This window comes from Mytilus galloprovincialis, chromosome 2, assembly GCF_965363235.1.
Source record: "Mytilus galloprovincialis chromosome 2, xbMytGall1.hap1.1, whole genome shotgun sequence".
Taxonomy (NCBI): Eukaryota; Metazoa; Mollusca; class Bivalvia; order Mytilida; family Mytilidae; genus Mytilus; species Mytilus galloprovincialis.
In genome coordinates, this window is record NC_134839.1 from 35,859,481 (window position 1) to 35,878,535 (window position 19,055).

Here is a 19,055-nt window from a genome sequence, read left to right on the forward strand (position 1 = left end):
GGTCGCTTTAAAATTCGTCGAGAGGTCGTTTTTAATGGAAATGTACAGGTCGTAGGTCGTTTTTTTCCTAACACAGAGGATGGAAGTTGGTCGGAGGTCGTTTTTTTCCAAATTTTACAGGTCGCATGTCGTTTTTAGAAGGCCCTCAAGTCGAAAGTCGCCTCTAAAAAGCCCAGAGGTCGCAGGTCGTTTTTGACCCTGCGGGAGCCTCAATATTAATGATTTTTAGTTCATTGTTATTATTCCTCTGAACTGCATTCGACAAAGTATTCTATCAATTAAACATGTCCTTAAATAAACAAGATAGACAAAATGCAATGATCAGATATATACACGTTCTACGCAGGAAAATAGTCTGACTGTAACTTAGACCAATGACACATCCATTTACTCCGAAGTCAAAGAGTAGGACACAATGAATAGAACATTTCTGCTTATTGGAACTTTTTTAATACCGTGCACCTTATTTTTCGTGAATGCCAAGAACGTTGTTGGTTTTATCACTGAGAGGGACAAACGAATTTCTGTTAATACTCCGGCTAAAATAGTACATTCTAAGCTTGCTTGTACTTCCCTTTGCTTACAAAACAGTGGTTGCTGTTTTGCTAACTATAACGTTTTAACAAAGGAATGCATTCTGGGAAATAGTCGTTGCCATGACGAAACTGAATCAGCAACTGGGTGGTTATTTCTAAGAAGAGGTAAGAAACGAAGTAGTTACTTATCTCGTTTGAATTGTTTTACATTTTCTTTGCTCATTGTTAAAGACCTTACAGTGACCTATATAGTTGTTAATTTCTGTGTCATTTTGTCATTTTGTCTCTTGTTGATATTTATCTCATTGGCAGTCCTACCATATCTTCCTATTTTTATACATTTCAATTAAATAACACTTTTAGTGGTACATGTAATGATGTATAATTGCCTGTCATGATAATTTCCATGCTAAAATAGTACTAGAAAAGTGAAAAAAAACCAAGGCTATTAGGCTTATTTTTTATTTGGCAGACGCGTGTTGCCTCTACAGAGCCTTCAGTCATATGTATCAAATCCATATAGTTGGTAATCAAAACAATTACCACATTGAAGATACTATATGGCCTGCAATTCTTAACAAAGCCTGGTTGTGCGTCACTCTTCATATAAATGCAACTTAAATTTTACTTCAGATTTTCCGAAACATTAGAATAAAAGGAACTTTTCAGTGATCCTTTTTTCTATAAGTGTGTGTAAATTTTGCTTACATGTCTTTTTTTACATACTAAAATTATGGTGTATGCGAACTTTCAAAATAGTCCTTTTGTGATTATCTTCAATCTAAGTTAAAAATTTCAACACCGAATCCCGAATTAAAGAATGCAACTTTGTGAACATCCATTTGCCTTTCATCAGTATATAATTACATTGCAAGTATGTTTCATTATGATACGTTATTTTGATTGGCTAATAGCAATCTTGTGTTATCCTGAAATAACTTTCATTTCAAAATAAAAGTTAACATTCATAAAGACATGAGCTCCCACAGTAAAATGCACGGGTTAATAACTGCAAAACTAAGATAGAAATCATCGTGTTTTCATGATCATAGCTAAAACATTTAATTATAAATATTGAATGCTTCTTTTGGTAATTTCATAGGATTGTAAAAGCGTTGACCGTGCGCATATTTTTAGAATGAAACGCTTCCCCATTTCATACAAATTGTACTTCGGTCAACATATTTACACCCCAATGAGTTTACAAAAAGGAGCATTCAATTCTGAAGAAAAACAAAATATTCAGAAAAAGTAAAATCCCCAAAATACTGAACTCCGAGGAAAATTCAAACGGAAAGTCTCTTATCACATGGCAAAATCAAATGACAAAACTTGATATGTAGCCATACAATTAAAGTAATTAGAACACAATAACACCTGTAAAATATGCAGTGGTTTTCGTCTGTCAAATTTATTTTTCCTTAATCTTTTTGTTTTAAGCTTAGCCATTATATTAGTTTTACCGTTGGAATTGTTTCATATTTTTCATCTCATAATCTTTTAAAGCCGTCTTTACGGTATGGTTTTTTCTCATTGTTGAATGTCGTACGGGGGCTTAAAATTGATTAACCGCTACTTCGTTTGAACTCTGGTGGATAGTTGTTTTATTATAAATTATACCGCACCGCCTCAGTCTTGTAAAGAACACATAGATTAAATGCATGTTGTCATTAAAATTTAGTACTACCTGTTTTTATTATGTTGGACCTCAATAATGTGAATGTATTTTTCAGGTACTAATTACAAAAACAAGGTTTTCTTCTACTTTGGGAATACATTGAACTGGTATGATGCACAAGTAAGTAGTGAATATATCAAATGTATTTATTTACCTTTAAGCTATAAGAGCAGTTTCATGGCTTTCCTCAAGTATTGATTTCATAATATGTAAATAGAAAGAAGTAGATTTGGTATGATTACCAATGAGACAACTCTCCATCCAAGTCACAATTTCTAAAAGAAAAACGATTACTGTATTCAACATGGAGTCTAGGCTTACACCGAACTGCAAGCCATAAAGGGGCCCCAAAATTACTAGTGTAAAACCATTCTAACACGAAAACCAATTCTAATATATATAGTAAAGGAGAAACTAGAAAACGACTAAAGAACCACATCAACGAACGACAACTACTGAACATCAGGTTCAACACTTATGATTACAATAATCTTCCCAACTGAACTTATGTTGTATTTTGAGACTTTTCACAATGAGATTGCTTTTCATTACTTAAGTTAATCATGAAAAAAGGTAAAATATTTTAATGATATTATCCGATTTATTTCACTTGACTGGGCGGAGTTTAACCGGTTTGCTCATAATAAACCAGTTCATCTATAGATAGGTGTTTTAGGATAAACTCATCTATGAAGTGTCCAGTCATTCTTTTGTAAATTTCTTTGATGACACTGATAAGTGATTAGAAATCAGTAATAATTATAACGGCAATCATCCTAATCTCACACATCTTCAAGTAAACTGTACTTATGCAAATTAAAACGTAAGCTCCGCCGATAAGTTGAAATAACATTGGTAATAGCAGTATTGTAATTTTGTTGATTTTTAAAGAAGATATTTATTTTAGAACAAACAAGGCGTATTAATCAAATAGTTGGAAGCAGTTATTTTTTAGAACTAAAATTGTATTGCTAGCCATTACAGTTTTCACATATGCACATTTCTTCCGTTTTTGTATTTCTTTTATAAAACTGTGTTATTATCTTTTAGAACTACTGCGACAGTTTTGGTATGAGACTAGCAACTATAAGTAATACAGATGAAGACCAATTTGTGCAATCTCTTACCATGCGTAGGTCAATATTTAATTAAAAGATGAAAATAATAACGCAATGTAAGAAAGAGAATTATATGATATATTTTGCATAGTAAATTCAAGATTAAAATCGGTACAATTTTGAGGGAAAGTTTGCTGTTTAGTGCTTTCTACAGTTTTACACTAGTCATTTGTGGCTTGCTGTTCGGTATAAGCAAAGGAATTATTCAATTAATGCTGATCATGCAAGACGGATAATATGGCCTTAAATATCAAGAAGCATACAATTCAGTATTAATAAATCATTACATTTTATTTATATATATATATATATTCGTATAGACCAATATACTTATAAGATTTTATATAAATGAAATTACTGTTACATATTTTTAAAAACCACTAATTAGACATAAAGCTGATGATTTTTGCAAATAAATTATATTATAGAAGTTACTGTAAAAGTTTAACATTATCCGGTTTAATACTTAGAAGTTAATGTGAAAGTATGAGTGTTGTTTTATAAATAAAGGCAACAGTAGTATACCGCTGTTCAAAAATCGTAAATCTATGGACAAAAAACAATATCGGGGAATCAAACTAAAACTGAGAGAAACGCATTAAATATAAGACAATTGAGAATTGAGAGTCGCCGAGAGTCTAGAGTTTAGACATTTGATAAAAGGACCATTTCAATATTACTTATTTCATTGTTGATTTGGTACAGGAAAGAGGGACGAAAGATACAAAGGGACAGTCAAACTCATAAATCTAAAACAAACTGACCACGACATGGTTAAAAATGAAAAAGTCAAACAAACAACAGCACACATGACACAACATAGAAAACTAAAGAATAAACAACACGAACCCCACCAAAAAACTAGGGGTGATCACAGGTGCTCCGGAAGGGAAAGGTGACGGGTGTTAAAAATCCTTGCATGATTCTAGAAATATCATGATTACAAATAAACATGTTCGGAATCCACTTACCCGAAAACGTATAATTGAAACGGCTCCAGGTCCTACCTTTCCCCCCTCCCCCCTGATTGTTCAGAAACCTAAACCCGTGCATTGTATAACCGATAAAATTTATCCCGGACAATCTCTTTAATTGGAGGATGGAACATATATCATTCCATGAATTAGGAGTTTCTATTAAATATTTATCACTGGACGTTGCCGATAGAATCACAATCAATAAATTACTCAATAGGGAATATGTTTTTCTTTGTGTCATAAACTGTCAGTCAATCAATTAATTAATCTTATAACCAAACATACGAACCAAGACAGTTAAATGATAAATAAATGTAGACTTGAAAAAAAAAGTATTTTTTTTTGTCGTAAACTTTTATGTTTTAGTGTTTTGTGACAACATTTGAGCTTTGGCATTAAACCAAGCGTGTATGACGACTGCACCAATTAAAAGCTATACAGGAATTCCAAACAATTTCACAAAGATAAGCATGTGGCTTTGGGGGGGGGGGGGGGATATTTTGTACTTGCTTCATGTCGATGTTGCATATCAGTGCTTTTTTACAGTTCTGTTTTGCAAAAACATAAAAACATAATTTGAATTATCCTCAATAACGTTTTTGATAATTATTGGCGCTGACGCTGACATATATAACAGGGCATGACATGTTGCAAAATACTAGTACACATATTTGTGAAAATGAAGGACATATAGTAGACATTTTCTATACGATTTTTGGCTCCGGATAATATTATTTTTTCGACAGGTTACCTTATCTGTTGTTAGATATCCTGGGACAGGTTAAATAAGAGCAACTAAAAGAATTTAAATCAAACATAACATGTGTGCACTTTGGGTGGAAAGTTTACTGTTTTTCGATTATTTTGTCGTTTAATAATAACACAAAACAGTTTATTTCCTCCAAAATATGAACCAGTTCAAAGCTTGATTTTACTTCTTTACGTTACTCTTGGCTGAATTAAAAAGTTGTTAATAAGAAAATTGTCTATTGATTTGAACGATATTTAGGATAGGACACGTATCTTCGACTCTTACACAATGTTATATAGATATAAGAAGATGTGGCATGAGTGCCAATGAGACAACTCTCCTTCCAAGTCACAATTTGTAAAAGAAAAACTGTTATATGTAAAAGAACGGTCTTCATCACGGAACCTTGATTCAAGCCGAACAGCAAGCTATATATAAAGGGCCCAAAAAATGACTAGTGTTAAACCATTTAAACGGGAAAGCCAACGGTATAATGTCTGTCAATAATAGAGAAATTAAAAATCACTCCTGTGTTTAAAAATGCCCACAGATATCTTGTCGGAATTGTAATCCTGAAATCAACTTATGATCGGATTTGATTTGAAATGAACAACACGACACAAGTCAGTTAAAAACTGCATGACTTTGTCGAGCGTTGGAGTTTATCCCTCGTTTCTAATGGCGATCATATTGGTTTCTAAAGCTAGACGAATAACATTTTTCTGAAATGATGTGGGTTTTTTTTTTTTTGCCATAATCTGTCTACTGACGATTTCGGATTTTTACATCGCGATGACCATGAGGGCATTCCGATATATTACTATCGCCTAGATTTCCATTACGTAACTTTCGTTTTGGGTTTGTAACCGATCTATGAACATGATGAATACACGGATATTAACGAGTGCAAAATAACATTCCTTATTGTTTTTTTATAATTACTTCTCATCAATGAATACTGATAAAAATATTTTTGTTTAGAACATAAATTGATAATATGAAAATGTTTTGTCGTTATGTATATGTTTATATATATAGTAAGACCACAGAAAAGACATACAAGATCTTCTGCAATGTCAACTGCAAAAGCTCAAACGTGATTTACGTTCTTGAGTGTCCTAGATGTGGTCTCCAATATGTTGGTGAATCTATGCAGCCATTTCACAAACGCCTCAATGGCCACAGGAGTGACCTCACAAAAAAAACGTATATTCCTGTCAGCCAACATTTCAGGTTACCAGATCACAATCTGAAAGATTTTGATCACATGAAGATCCTTGTGATCGAACAGGATTGTACATGGCAAAATAGGCAAAGAGAAAATCGGGAGAGATTTTGGATAAAAACACTGGGTGTCCTCCATCCAGATGGAATCAATAGAAAGAAATAATTAAATTTACAGTCTAGTGTTTATATTATTATATTCAGGATTTTGGATTAAAATCAATCGACCAAAACTTACCTGTATTATTAGTGATCTATGTTTACACCTTATACATTATATCTCATTATTGTTAAAACTTTTGTCACCGAAGAAGGCCATTTGTTGAGCCGAAATATTTGCAATTATTGTATAATTTATATCATCTGTTCAGTTTTTCCATCTTTGTGCAATGATATTCAACACTTTTTAGTGTTTTGTTTTCCATCTATTTATCGGTATTGTTACACAATCTTTCAGACTCATATAATTTTTCCTGTTTGTGTAGTATTGTCAATTTTGATGATCCAATACCTATTAAGTTTACTGGTTGGTAGATTCTTATAGACTCTATATATATAGCAAGTAAATATTGATAATATCTATGCACACGTACCGAAAACTTGTGTTTAAGCATGCGGAAGAATATCTCAAGAACGTTTAAAAACAATCCTGACAAGGACCGGTAACTCTGCTTGGAAGATTGTTTTTGCGGGATAATATGAATGCCGACTCATTTTCAATCTTTTAGAAAAATCGATATTTTACAGAAGAGTGTTCACCATGCACTTGCACTACACTAATATTAGAACAGTAGAATAGAATAATATACAAATGTATGAAAATTATATATACATGTAAATATAATACATAACAAAAAAACATTGATATCGCTACAATTTATAAGGTATTTTGGTGAGGTTGAATTTCCAGTAATTTATTCATCATCTACTCACGAACTTGTCTCAGAAAAAAATATCTGTGTACATAAACCTCAGTTTCATGTATATAAACTCATCATAGATACCAGGACTAAATTTAGTATATACGCTAGACGCGCGTTTCGTCTACAAAAGACTCACCAGTGACGCTCGAATCCAAAAAAGTTAAAAGTATAGAGATGTGACAAGTGATGTTGACCATCCACAAGAACTTGCGGTCATCCGATGTTCAGTACTTCAGTACTTTGATTGTTGTCCCCATGGTATCTTTTATCCTGTACCAAGTCAGGAATATGGCAGTTGTTATCAAATAGTCCGTTTCTATGTATGTTGGCGTTTTTTTTGTAACAGTTCGGTGTTTCTGTTGTTCCTGATTTTCCCTCATATATATGTCTATCTAAAAATGAGGGTACATTTTATATGGCCTTCCAAATACCTTTTCGATCCCTAACATTACTGAAGAGACATTTATTGTCGAAATCCGTATCTGGTGTACAAAAAATATTAACACCTTCTGTTTGTGGCATAACATTGTGGCCACAAGTTAATTGTTTTCTGTTTAGTATTAAATTTATATTAAGATCCATTTTGGTACATCTTGTGATCAATTTTATTTGGCAATCGCCAATGGCAGTCAGCAGGGTTAAAGAACATCAGTTGTTCGACCTGTTAGTCAAATGCGTTTTGTTTAAATATACTTCTTCACTTTTTTGGTCTTTTGGAAAATGTTGTTTGTACTGTATTTAGACCCTTCTACAACAAAATTTGTTTTACATGCACGTATACAAATTGCAGTTTTATCCAACGCAATCATAGGTTTGAACGTAGTTTTCAATTTAGACTCGTATATACATATGAGGTTTTTACCAACCGCAATTTTTATACGTGTGCATGTAAAATAAATTTCGTTTAGTTCATTTCTGTAAGACAAAATAAGAAAATTAAAAAATCCATCCTGCGCTTTCTCAATAATATGTTTACAGAGTCTTGTACTACTTTTGGACAAATTTTATCAAAATGATAGAAAACCTCATCAGTTCTAACTCAAACTAAAAATCTTTTTACAGCTTCCGAAGTGCTTATTTGTAACATTTTTCAGCTGAACCAAATCACTACTTTACTTGCTATATGAGGCACAAAACACACAGGCACTCGTCTCAGAATTGTTTTCCCCTATATACCTTTATATAACACAAGGTACTAAACTCGCGACTTTGAAAAATGTCATACACTGACGAAATTCCATTAAACATGCCGTGTCTCGGTTGTCAACCCCATTAAAACTTATGCCAAAATCTAAATTGATATATCTTCACAATGGTGTATAACACGCCTACTGTTGTTGTCGGAATCATCCGAAGCAATCCTACCCAAGTATGTCAATCGTAATTATTTCGTCAACCTACACAAAATTGGCAATACACGTCTCGCAGTAAATGATTAAATATAAAAATTGTTTCAGAAAAACTGTTAGTTTTCGTATGAATAGAACTTATCATACAGTTAGTAAAATTGTATAATATACCGTGAAAAAAATGTAACAAGTGTTGTTTGTGTTATGTCTAATAAGTTACAAATTTTCCCATGACGTCAATGTCATGCAGACTCTCTCTTGACTTTACGTATGAAATGAAACAAGATCAGATAACTCCGAGAATCATTTAGACTTTCCCATAGAATTGACCAATCGGAAACCGAGATATACAAGGAGACTTTAAGCGTTTATTACCAATTCTTCAGCGGTTTGCAAAATTATTACAATTGACATACTTTGGTAGGATTGCTACGGATGATTCCGAAAATCAAATGTAGGCATGTTATACACCATTGTAAAGATAAATCAATTTAGATTTACCATATAACAAGTTTTAGTGGGGTTTACAGCCTATAAAGCGGTATATAACGGATATTCGTCACAAACTGACATTTTTCTAAAAAGAAAGTTAAGTACCTTGTGTTATATAAAGGTAGATAGAAATTTTTTTTTCTGAGACAAGTGCCTGTGACAAAACATAGAGATATGCCAGCAGAACTGCCGAATGATCATTTAATTTAAAGACAATAGACAACGTTTATTTCACAAAGCTTCTTTACTTTATACACTTATTGGTAATATTAAGTTTAGCTCTTTACCTGTAGTGTGATAAATTATAAAGTTTCTTTTATTCCTAATTTTAGGAAGCAGTGGAGTATGGTTGGGAGGTTCAGATATGCCGAATGAAGGGGCTTGGCACTGGAACCAACCTAACCTACCGTTGGCCTTTACTAACTGGGGAAGGTCAGCATTCTTCATGCAACCAGACAATGTATTTAATCAAGACTGTCTAACATATTGGCGCTGTGATCCATGGGAAACTAACTATCAATGGGCTGATGCGAGCTGTGGGAGTTCTTATTACTTCATATGTGAGAGGTAAACATAAATCAGTATGAAGGAAGTAAATTTGGCCAAAAAACCACTTTACTGAACTTTCTTGATCTGATTTAGATACAAGTACTATACTTTCGAAAAAAAACATGTATAAATGATTGTATAAGAATAGGAATAATTAACAAAACAAACAATTTTTATTCGAGCGTCACTGTAAGATATTTCAAAGCTTGTCATCTTATTTAAAACAATATACTGATTTCTTTTTTGTTGCATTGATTAAAATGAATTGTCTTTAAAAACGAAAATTCTTATTAATGCTATACAAAAGGAATTCTTTTTGCATTCTGTTCATATTCATCACACTTTAAATAGAGATGATAATTCGATGAAACTTAAATAAAAGACCCTTCAGTAGTCCTCGGCATCCGAAGATCTTTCAAAACATTCACTAAAATGAAAAATCATAATGGTAAAATGTGCACTAAGGTAACAGAAAAAAAGTTTTGCTTACTGAAATTGTTATCTTAAAGAACAGGTCTGCAATTCACACAATGTCAAGTATTTCCAAAAGATAAATATGAACGTTCTATGTCAAATTGGTCGTTAACCGTAACAGCTTGTTATATAATGATTGCGCATATGTCGATTTGAATGGTCGTCTTTTTTTCGAAGAACAAAAATCTAAATTTTTCTGAATTGTATGTGGATTTTTGTGATTTAGAACCATAAACAATTATACTAGTGAGTCACTAAAGGCCAAATAAGATATTGATGCTGTGAAATGCAGGGACTTGACCTACTAGAATTCGACCCGCTAAATTCAAAATCTGTAGGACCGTATGTCCAGTCAGTAATGGCGACGTCAGTAGTAAACCAATTAATAACAACGGCGGATATCCATGTCGATTTACTAAATGAGAAAACTGTGAGTAATAACAATCGATTAGAAAGACCGCATGAATCTGATTCCGATTCCGATTCCGATCTCTATTCGAAAAATGCAAAAAAACTGAAACCAGAAACTGTACACAAAAACCGTGTAAATCTGATTAACGGGTCACCTCACAGTCAATGTACACAAAATAAACACTGTTCAGACAAACTCGATGATATATGTGAGCTAAAGAATTTAGTGGTTGGGCTAGCCAATAGCATGAAAAAATTTTGTGACATCTTAACTAAACGGATGGGTGATATTGAAACTAACATTCCAAAACAAGTGACGAATATGATCGACCAAAAAGTGTCTGAAGAAATGAAAAAAGTTAGAGAAGAATTTAAAACAAATGAAAAACAGTATCCGAAAAAGTCGTCTCCTTAGAACAATCATATTCAGATGTGGTTAAACAAAATAAAAAGCAAACTCAAGTGATCAGTGAAGACAATCTCTCATTGGTGATCAAAAATCTTCCCGAAACAGAAAAAGAAAATATTGCTTATAAAGTTGACGATTTAATCAAAGTTGGAATACTATGGTGGCCGGATGCGGCCATTTCGCCTTTTAACGTTTTCGCGTTTTCTCCTTTCACTTTTACGCGAAATCGAGAAATCGAGAAATCGGGAAATCGGGAAATCGAGAAATCGAGAAAGCGAAATCGAGAAATCGAGAAATCGAGAAATCGGGAAATCGAGAAAGCGAGAAAGCGAAATCGAGAAATCGAGAAATCGAGAAATCGGGAAATCGGGAAATCGAGAAATTGAGAAATCGAGAAATTGTGAAATCGGGAAATCGGGAAATCGAGAAATACGGAAATCGGGAAATCGAGAAAACGAGAAAGCAAAAACGCGAAAACGCTTTCTCGCTTTCTCGATTTCTCGATTTCCCGATTTCCCGATTTCGCGTTTGCAAAGTGAAGGAAGAAAACACGAAAACGCGAAAAGGCGAAATGGCCGCATCCGGCTACCATAGAATACACTTAAATAGTATACAAGTTGCCGCTGTAGAGCGGAAAAAAGAATAACCACACAGGCAAACACGGAATTGTTATAGTTAAATTACAAAATAAGGATGACAAACAAAAGGTAATGAAGAAAAAACGTGAATTAAGAAAGACTCGTATCTATAAAGATGTCTATATCAATAATGCCATTCCTAGCGCACAACGACTATTGAACTCTAATTTGAGAAGTATTGTCAACGCAATTGGTAACGACAAGCTTGAGATCAGAGGATCAGTGGTAAGGTCTAGACACGTTAAAAGTACACGACACCGACACCAATACACAAAGACGCGGTGACCGAGACGATACGATAATCAATAATGTGAGTGGTAATCGTGGCTATTACAGACGAAATGATCGTGGTCGTGGAAACACTAGAGGTGGAAATAGCCATAACACTGATCAAAGATCAACGTATAGAAATGGACAATCTACCAATGATAATTGCAATACAAACTATAATAGCCATAATCAGTCAGAAAGGAATTTGAACGGTCGGGGTCGAGGAAATTACAGAGGTCAGAACGGAGGAGGTCAAAATCAAAATAGCCGTGGTGGGCATAAATACATAAATTGCGGATTTTGGAATATTAATGGTTGGAAGTCTGATGTAAATAGCGATAAATATATGTTTTTAATCTCATGTGTAAAACATTATAATTTGGATATACTTGGACTAGCGCAGACGCATCTTACTGGAGCTAAAGTTATTAGCGTTGAAGGTTATCAGTGGTTCGGTCTTAATCGTAAACATATTCATGTCCGAGCAAAATCCGGATCGGGTGGCGTTGGAATTTTAATACGAAATAGCATATGCAATGAATTTGATGTTACAATTGCAGATAATGACACTGAGGGAATGTTATGGATTAAACTTGAGAATAAAACCAATGCCAATAACGTTCTTTATGTCTGTGTTGTTTATCTTCCTCCCGAAAATTCCACACGTGCAGTTAACGTACATGAATTCTTTGACAACTTAATGACTAAAGTATACACTGTTCCTCAAGGAAACCCCTTCTATATGTGTGGTGACTAGAATAGCCGATGTTCGGACTTTGTTGATTCAATCACTGGTATTAATAATCTTCCTGATAGGCATAGTGTAGACTTTCAATGTAACAGTTATGGGAAAGTTTTTTGTGAATTTCTTACAGATGTTAGCTGTTGTATTTTAAATGGAATAAATACCCTATTAAATGATTACACCTATGTATCGACCCGCGGTCTGAGCGTTGTGGATTACTGCGTAGTACCGTACGAAATGCTGGATATTTTCAACAAATTTAAAGTTACAAGAACTAGTTTAATTATAGAGCAAATATGTGCTTATGGTAAATTTGACCTTCAGAAAATTATCCCAGATCACTCTCTACTTACTTGGGAAATAACGTTGAAATTTAGTCAAAGTAATAAAAATGCTGCCCAACCAAAAAACAATCGTAAAACTAAAACCAAATATGACATCAAAAATATACCAGAAGACTGGCTCAGTTCGGAATCTGCTCTGAATGATATTAATATTATTATTCAAAATTTGGAAATTTCAAATGTAACGCAAGACCAGATTAACAACATGTATGATGCATTTGTGAATGTTATTAAAACAGAAATGTCTACAAAATAATCATCTAAAGTGATTGTCTTATCCGACGGCGATAATAATAAAAGAAGGAGATGTAAGAAACCTTGGTGGAGTGAGGAGTTAACTGAATTATGGAACGACGTTTGTGCATCCGAAAAAATATGGATTAAATGTAAAATTCAAAATCAGAAAAAGTTTTTTCGACAAGTATTTGTTAATAAAAGGAAACTATTTGATAAAGCGGTCCAAAAGGCAAAACGCCAATATTGGTACTCCATGCAGGAAGAATTGAGTAATTCGTGTGGAAACCCAAAAGAGTTTTGGCGAAAAAATTGAAAAATTGGTGTAGGTAGTGAGTGCCAAAATTATATTCCCATGGAAGTGAAATTAGATAATGGTCAAATTTCTAGTGATAAAGATGAAGTTTTAAATAAATGGAAGTGTGATTTCTGTAATATGTTTAATAGAATTGATGATAGTGATGCAAATATATGTGAAAATGATGTAGATGTTTTATATGATGATATGTTAGATTGTGAAATGGTAAATCACCTGGATATGACGAAATACCAGTTGAATTGTACAAAAACCAAACTATGTAAATTGCACTAACTAGAGTTTTCAATATCTGTTTTGACTCTGGTAAAGTTCCAGCAATGGGGTCAAAAGGGATTATAACGCCTATTCAAAAAAACTCAACATCAGATCCGAGGGATCCCTTGTCTTACCGTGGTATGACTTTGGCATCAGTTTCTTACAAACTGTATTGTAGAGTATTGAACTCTCGACTAACATATAAGCTTGATGATATTGACTTCCTATGTGACGAGCAAAACGGTTTTAGAAAAGGTTGTAGTACTGTTGACCATTTAAGTACATTGTCTACTATTATAGAAACTAGAAAACTTCGTAAACAATCAACATATGTGGTATTCATTGACTTCAAAAAAGCTTACGATTGGATAAATAGAAATTTATTATTTTGTAAATTAAAAACAATTGGTATTAGTTCAAAAATGTTAAAATCTCTTTATTCTCTTTATAACAATGTACAGTCTTGTGTTAAAGTAAATGGTAACTAAACAGATTGGTTTGATGTAAATTGTGGCCTGAAACAAGGATGTATAAGAAGATGTGGTATGAGTGACAATGACACACTTCTCCATCCAAGTCACAATTTATAAAAGTAAACCATTATAGTTCATGGTAATCGTTTAACCTGTTAATAATTCAATGTATAAGTAGTAATTCAATGTATAAGTAGTTATCAAAGGTACCAGGATTATAATTTAGTATGCCAGACGCGCGTTTCGTCTACATAAGACTCATCAGTGACGCTCATATCAAAATATTTATAAAGCCAAAATATAAGAAGTTGTGGTATGATTGCCAATTACACAACTCTCCATCCAAATCAAAATTTATAAAAGTAAACCATTATAGGTCAAAACATGTTTTACGGAAACTGTTCTGTAAACATTATTGTTAATTAATTTTATAATGTATTTATATTATTATCTTTTGCAGAATTGTTCGTGTTGATAGTGAGACATGGCCAATTGAATGACCAGACAGACAAATAATGTTTACCTGTGAATCTGAAATTTACAATTTTACTTTTTTGAACCGCCCAACCATATGGTTTATAAATTTTATTCGTGTATATTAATTTTTGGATCATTTCCAGTTTTATTAGTGTATGATATTTTAATCGACACATATAAAACAAAATACCATTCGTATCGATTCAACAATTTTTTCATAGTCTTAAATTTTTTTTCTCTCGATTTTCTATCTCAGAACTTTCATGATTTTTTTATTAGTTGTAATTAGCTTTTTAACTAGCTGCCAGCAACTGCGATTACTCTCAGATCTGTACTAAGTGTAATATTTGTTTTGAAAATTGTTTATTCCCTAAAATATCAATTATAAAAAAGTATAAACTTATTTACAATGTACATTTTACACGCACTTGTTGATGGAGGTATGTTTCCACTATTCTTTGCATTTTTACCAAGGAAGTCAGATGCCAGTTATATACGATTTATAACACCTCTGAAGACAGCCTGGTTTATCTGAACCCAACAATTTGCTTCCTTGATAAAAAAGTTGCTGTCCAAAATTCTGCCAGTTTATGTATTCTAGAAACTACTATTATAGAAGGGCGAAAGATACCAGAGGGACAGTCAAACTCATAGATCGAAATAAACTGACCACGCGTTGGCTAAAAAAGAAAAAGAAAACTGACAAATATTAGTAAACAAGAAACAGGATAAAAACTAAAGACTTAGCAACACGAAGGGAGGGTCTCAGGTGCTCCGGAAGTTACGTCAGAACGTGAACACTTAAAGGCAAAACAGATCAGGATATACTGATAAAACATGTTTGAGAAAGTTCATATATTTGTATAACTACATCTTTTATAGTTTACTTTCTATCTAACAACAAGTCATTTCCATAACCGTACAAGTATTAAAAGCCATTAAAACAAATGATAAATGCTAGGAATTATTTGATATGTTTTATTTAAAAACTATATAACCTACTTTTCAAAATTATCATAGCTAATGTCTCTTCAGTGATGGTAGGAATCAAAACGGTATTTGGAAGGCCATACAATTTACCTGAATTAAGGATAGACTCTTGAATTTTAAAAGAGTCGAAATGGAATGAACGGATCATATAAACCCGTAGGTAAATGTATTACAAACCGAACGAAAAAAATATGAACAAGTCTAAATAGAAAATCAACGTTGGATAAAAACCGCATTATTTTACGTATGCATGCAAAACAAATTCCTTGGTAAATGGGTCTCAATACAGCAGAAACAACATTTTCCAAAAGACCATATATATAAGACAATATCAATGAAAATTCCTATCAGCGCATAAATAAGGACTACTGAGCTAGTGATACCTATAGAATAAAATTTCGAATTAAAGAAGTGAGAATTTTAATAATTTAGCTATTATAATTTTGAAACTTGTACTGTTATGGAAATGACTTGCTAGATATAAAGTAATCTATAACAAAAAAAAAGTTACGTCAGAGCGTTAACACGTTCAAGCCAAAACAGATCAGGATATACTGATAAAACTTGTTTGAGAAAGTTCATATATTTGTGTAACAACATTCATGTAATTTGTTAATATATTTCTGTGTAGTGTTTTTTTAACTGGTGTGGCTTTTTTATTCTTTGCGTTTATGCTATATTGTCAGTTTTTTCTGAATTATGAGTTTTTAATGCTTTCTTTTTATTTATTGTTTATTTTCAATTTTTAAACAAAAATTCACATTTATGATGAAACTGTGCAGTGTTCGTTTGACAAGTTATACCCTTGGAAGTAGTCAACAAACACGAACGATCCTATAGTTATGAGCAACACGATGGGTGCCAAATGTGGAACATGATCTGCTGACCCATTTGAAACATCTGAGATCGACCCCCGTTTTTTGTTGGGTTCCATTTACTTAGTTTTCTTTGTTCTGTTTTGGGTACAATTGTTTGTTTGTTTGTCTTTTTCTGCTTTAGCCATGGCGCTGTCAGTGTTTTTTTTTTTTACTTTGAATGTCCTTTTGGTATGTTTTCGCTTCTCCTCTATAAAGACATATTATATCAATTATAATACACACATCAATATGTTTTTCAGTATCTAACATCAGACATGTGTATGGTCAATAACCTGAAATCTTCAAGGTTTAAAAGACGGAAAATTATTGAGTTTACCTTAGATTAATATAAATCAATTATTTTCTTACTTCATTAACTTATCTCACATGTAATCACGTTTTATTTCTCTTAAAAATAATAAAGACCAGTAAAATCAAATAAAAATATATAATTTAGGTTCCTATTACAAACCAATTAAGATAAAGGAGTTAAGAAGATAAGTAGGGTGGTTGTTATAAATAAATGATGTATATTGACAGACAGAGTTATAAAAAATCATTCCAGAAAACCTCGTCATTTATACAGTTTAAGCAAAATTTAAAGATAGGATTTTTTATGTTCTTTGTTTAAAATAGAAAGTCAAACGAATCAAAGATGAGTATAAATAATATTGTACCAGAAAAAGGTAAGATCACAAAAAGACTGAACTCCGAGGAAAACTCAAAAAGGAAAGTCCCTTATCACAAAGCTCAAACACATCAGACGGATGGATTACAACTGCCATATTCTTAACTTGGTACAGGTATTTTCTTATGTAGAAAATTGTGGATTGAACCCGGTTTTTATAGCTAGCTTAATCTATCTCTTGTATGACAGTCGCATCAAATTATATTATACTGACAACGATGTGTGAACAAAACAAACAGACAAAATAGGTAAAAATCTCAAAAAAAGGAATATAGAAGAAAAGATTGTGTAGTCATCTTAATCACTATAAAAACAAACAAATGTAACAAAGAAGGTTAGCACATAATAATTGGTACCGTCAATGTAATTCTTTAAATTGAATAACTTATTTTCAATTACCAAGATTCAAATTCATTTTACAGAGTGACGCAGAGAAAGTTTAGAAATAATATAACATCTTTATTTATTCAGGTTCGGTTGAATATGTTCTCTGGTTGAATACAAACGACCAGTTTTAATCATCCACATGACCGATCCCTTAGAAGAAGAACTCACGAACTCATTAGAAAAAGTTATAGAGCTGAACATATGACCTAGGTTGTAATTGTAATACCATAACAGTAAAAAAGCTTAATTACTCTAAAGAATGTCTCCAAGAAGCGTAAAATTAAAGATGAGTGTTCGATAAGTTGAAAAAAAGAAAAATATAGAGCATACAAATTCATTATAAAAAAAACATATCACACTATTACTCAAGCCAAAAAAAAAAAAAACAACGAACATACAAAAAGTTTCCAAAACCAAAGCTGTGCCAACAAAAAAACCATGATGGAATTTAAATATATCATAATCAGAAAAGAATTATAATAATATAACACTTTAAGAATTTTAAGCGTTCAAAGCACACTTCTGAATTGATATTTAATTTATGAGGGACGTGCACTGTCAAAAATGTGAAAGCAAAGTGTGTATAAATACTGAAAGATAAGTGTAACGAAAAGGATCTACAAAAACAGTCATATAAGGTCATTTCTGCCTGAAGGATTTTGACCAGTTTTACTTTTATTGTTTTTAATTTGAAATTTCAAACGTTTTCATCAATTAAATAATCTGTAGTCCTTTTAAGAAAATAAGATTTAATGAAGAATTTAGGTAATTTAAACTTGATAACAAAGCGTATTTTTATCTTATTTTCACCTGTCCACAAGTTGTTGATGCCTTTAGAGAAAAAATAGCCCACAAGGAGTGGTATTAAACTATTGCTGTAAAAGAAATAAATAACATTTTATAAATCGAAGCGTCAAAATAACTTTTCGGGATTCAAGAACGCCTTTGAGAAAATCACTACCTTGTTTTTTTTATAATTTCAAAATTAATAAACGGGTAATTTATGAAAAAGGAAAATAACCAAAATACATGGAAAGTTCATAATAGAAAATCCTTTATCAAATGGCCACATCAAGGACACTTAAAAAAGAAAAAAAAACAATATCACCGAAATCATAGGAAAGTTCAAAACTAAAAAGTTATAAACCAAATCTGAAAAAAGCGAGACCAGCTGATAACAGATATGCAAATCCTTCTATGAAATCCTCGCCCTACATGTAGATTCTCAATCTAAATGTCATTATCAAGAGTTGACATATTCGTTAAAATATCCGATTAGATGTATTTAAAGCTCCAATATTGCAAAAAACATGTTGTTAATGAAGCAAGAAATAGACTAATCGTATTGCTTAATTAATTTGGTATGATGACTTTGAAGTGTTTATTTCAGTGGTTCTTCCTAGCAGATAACACTTTTTGACTTTTTTTGAAAAAGAGAGGCTTAAATATATCAGAGGGAATTACAAACACATAAGTCGAAAAAACTG

The 19,055-nt window shown here is 32.3% G+C and overlaps 1 long non-coding RNA gene across 1 annotated transcript; it reads left to right on the forward strand.

Moving 5' to 3' along the window:
• Positions 1–376: 376 nt before the first annotated feature.
• LOC143062221 (uncharacterized) lies at positions 377–14,844 on the forward strand. Its single transcript, XR_012974615.1, has 5 exons — positions 377–701; positions 2,270–2,334; positions 3,265–3,346; positions 9,381–9,615; positions 14,630–14,844. It is a non-coding gene; the product is annotated as an uncharacterized LOC143062221 (long non-coding RNA).
• Positions 14,845–19,055: the final 4,211 nt, after the last annotated feature.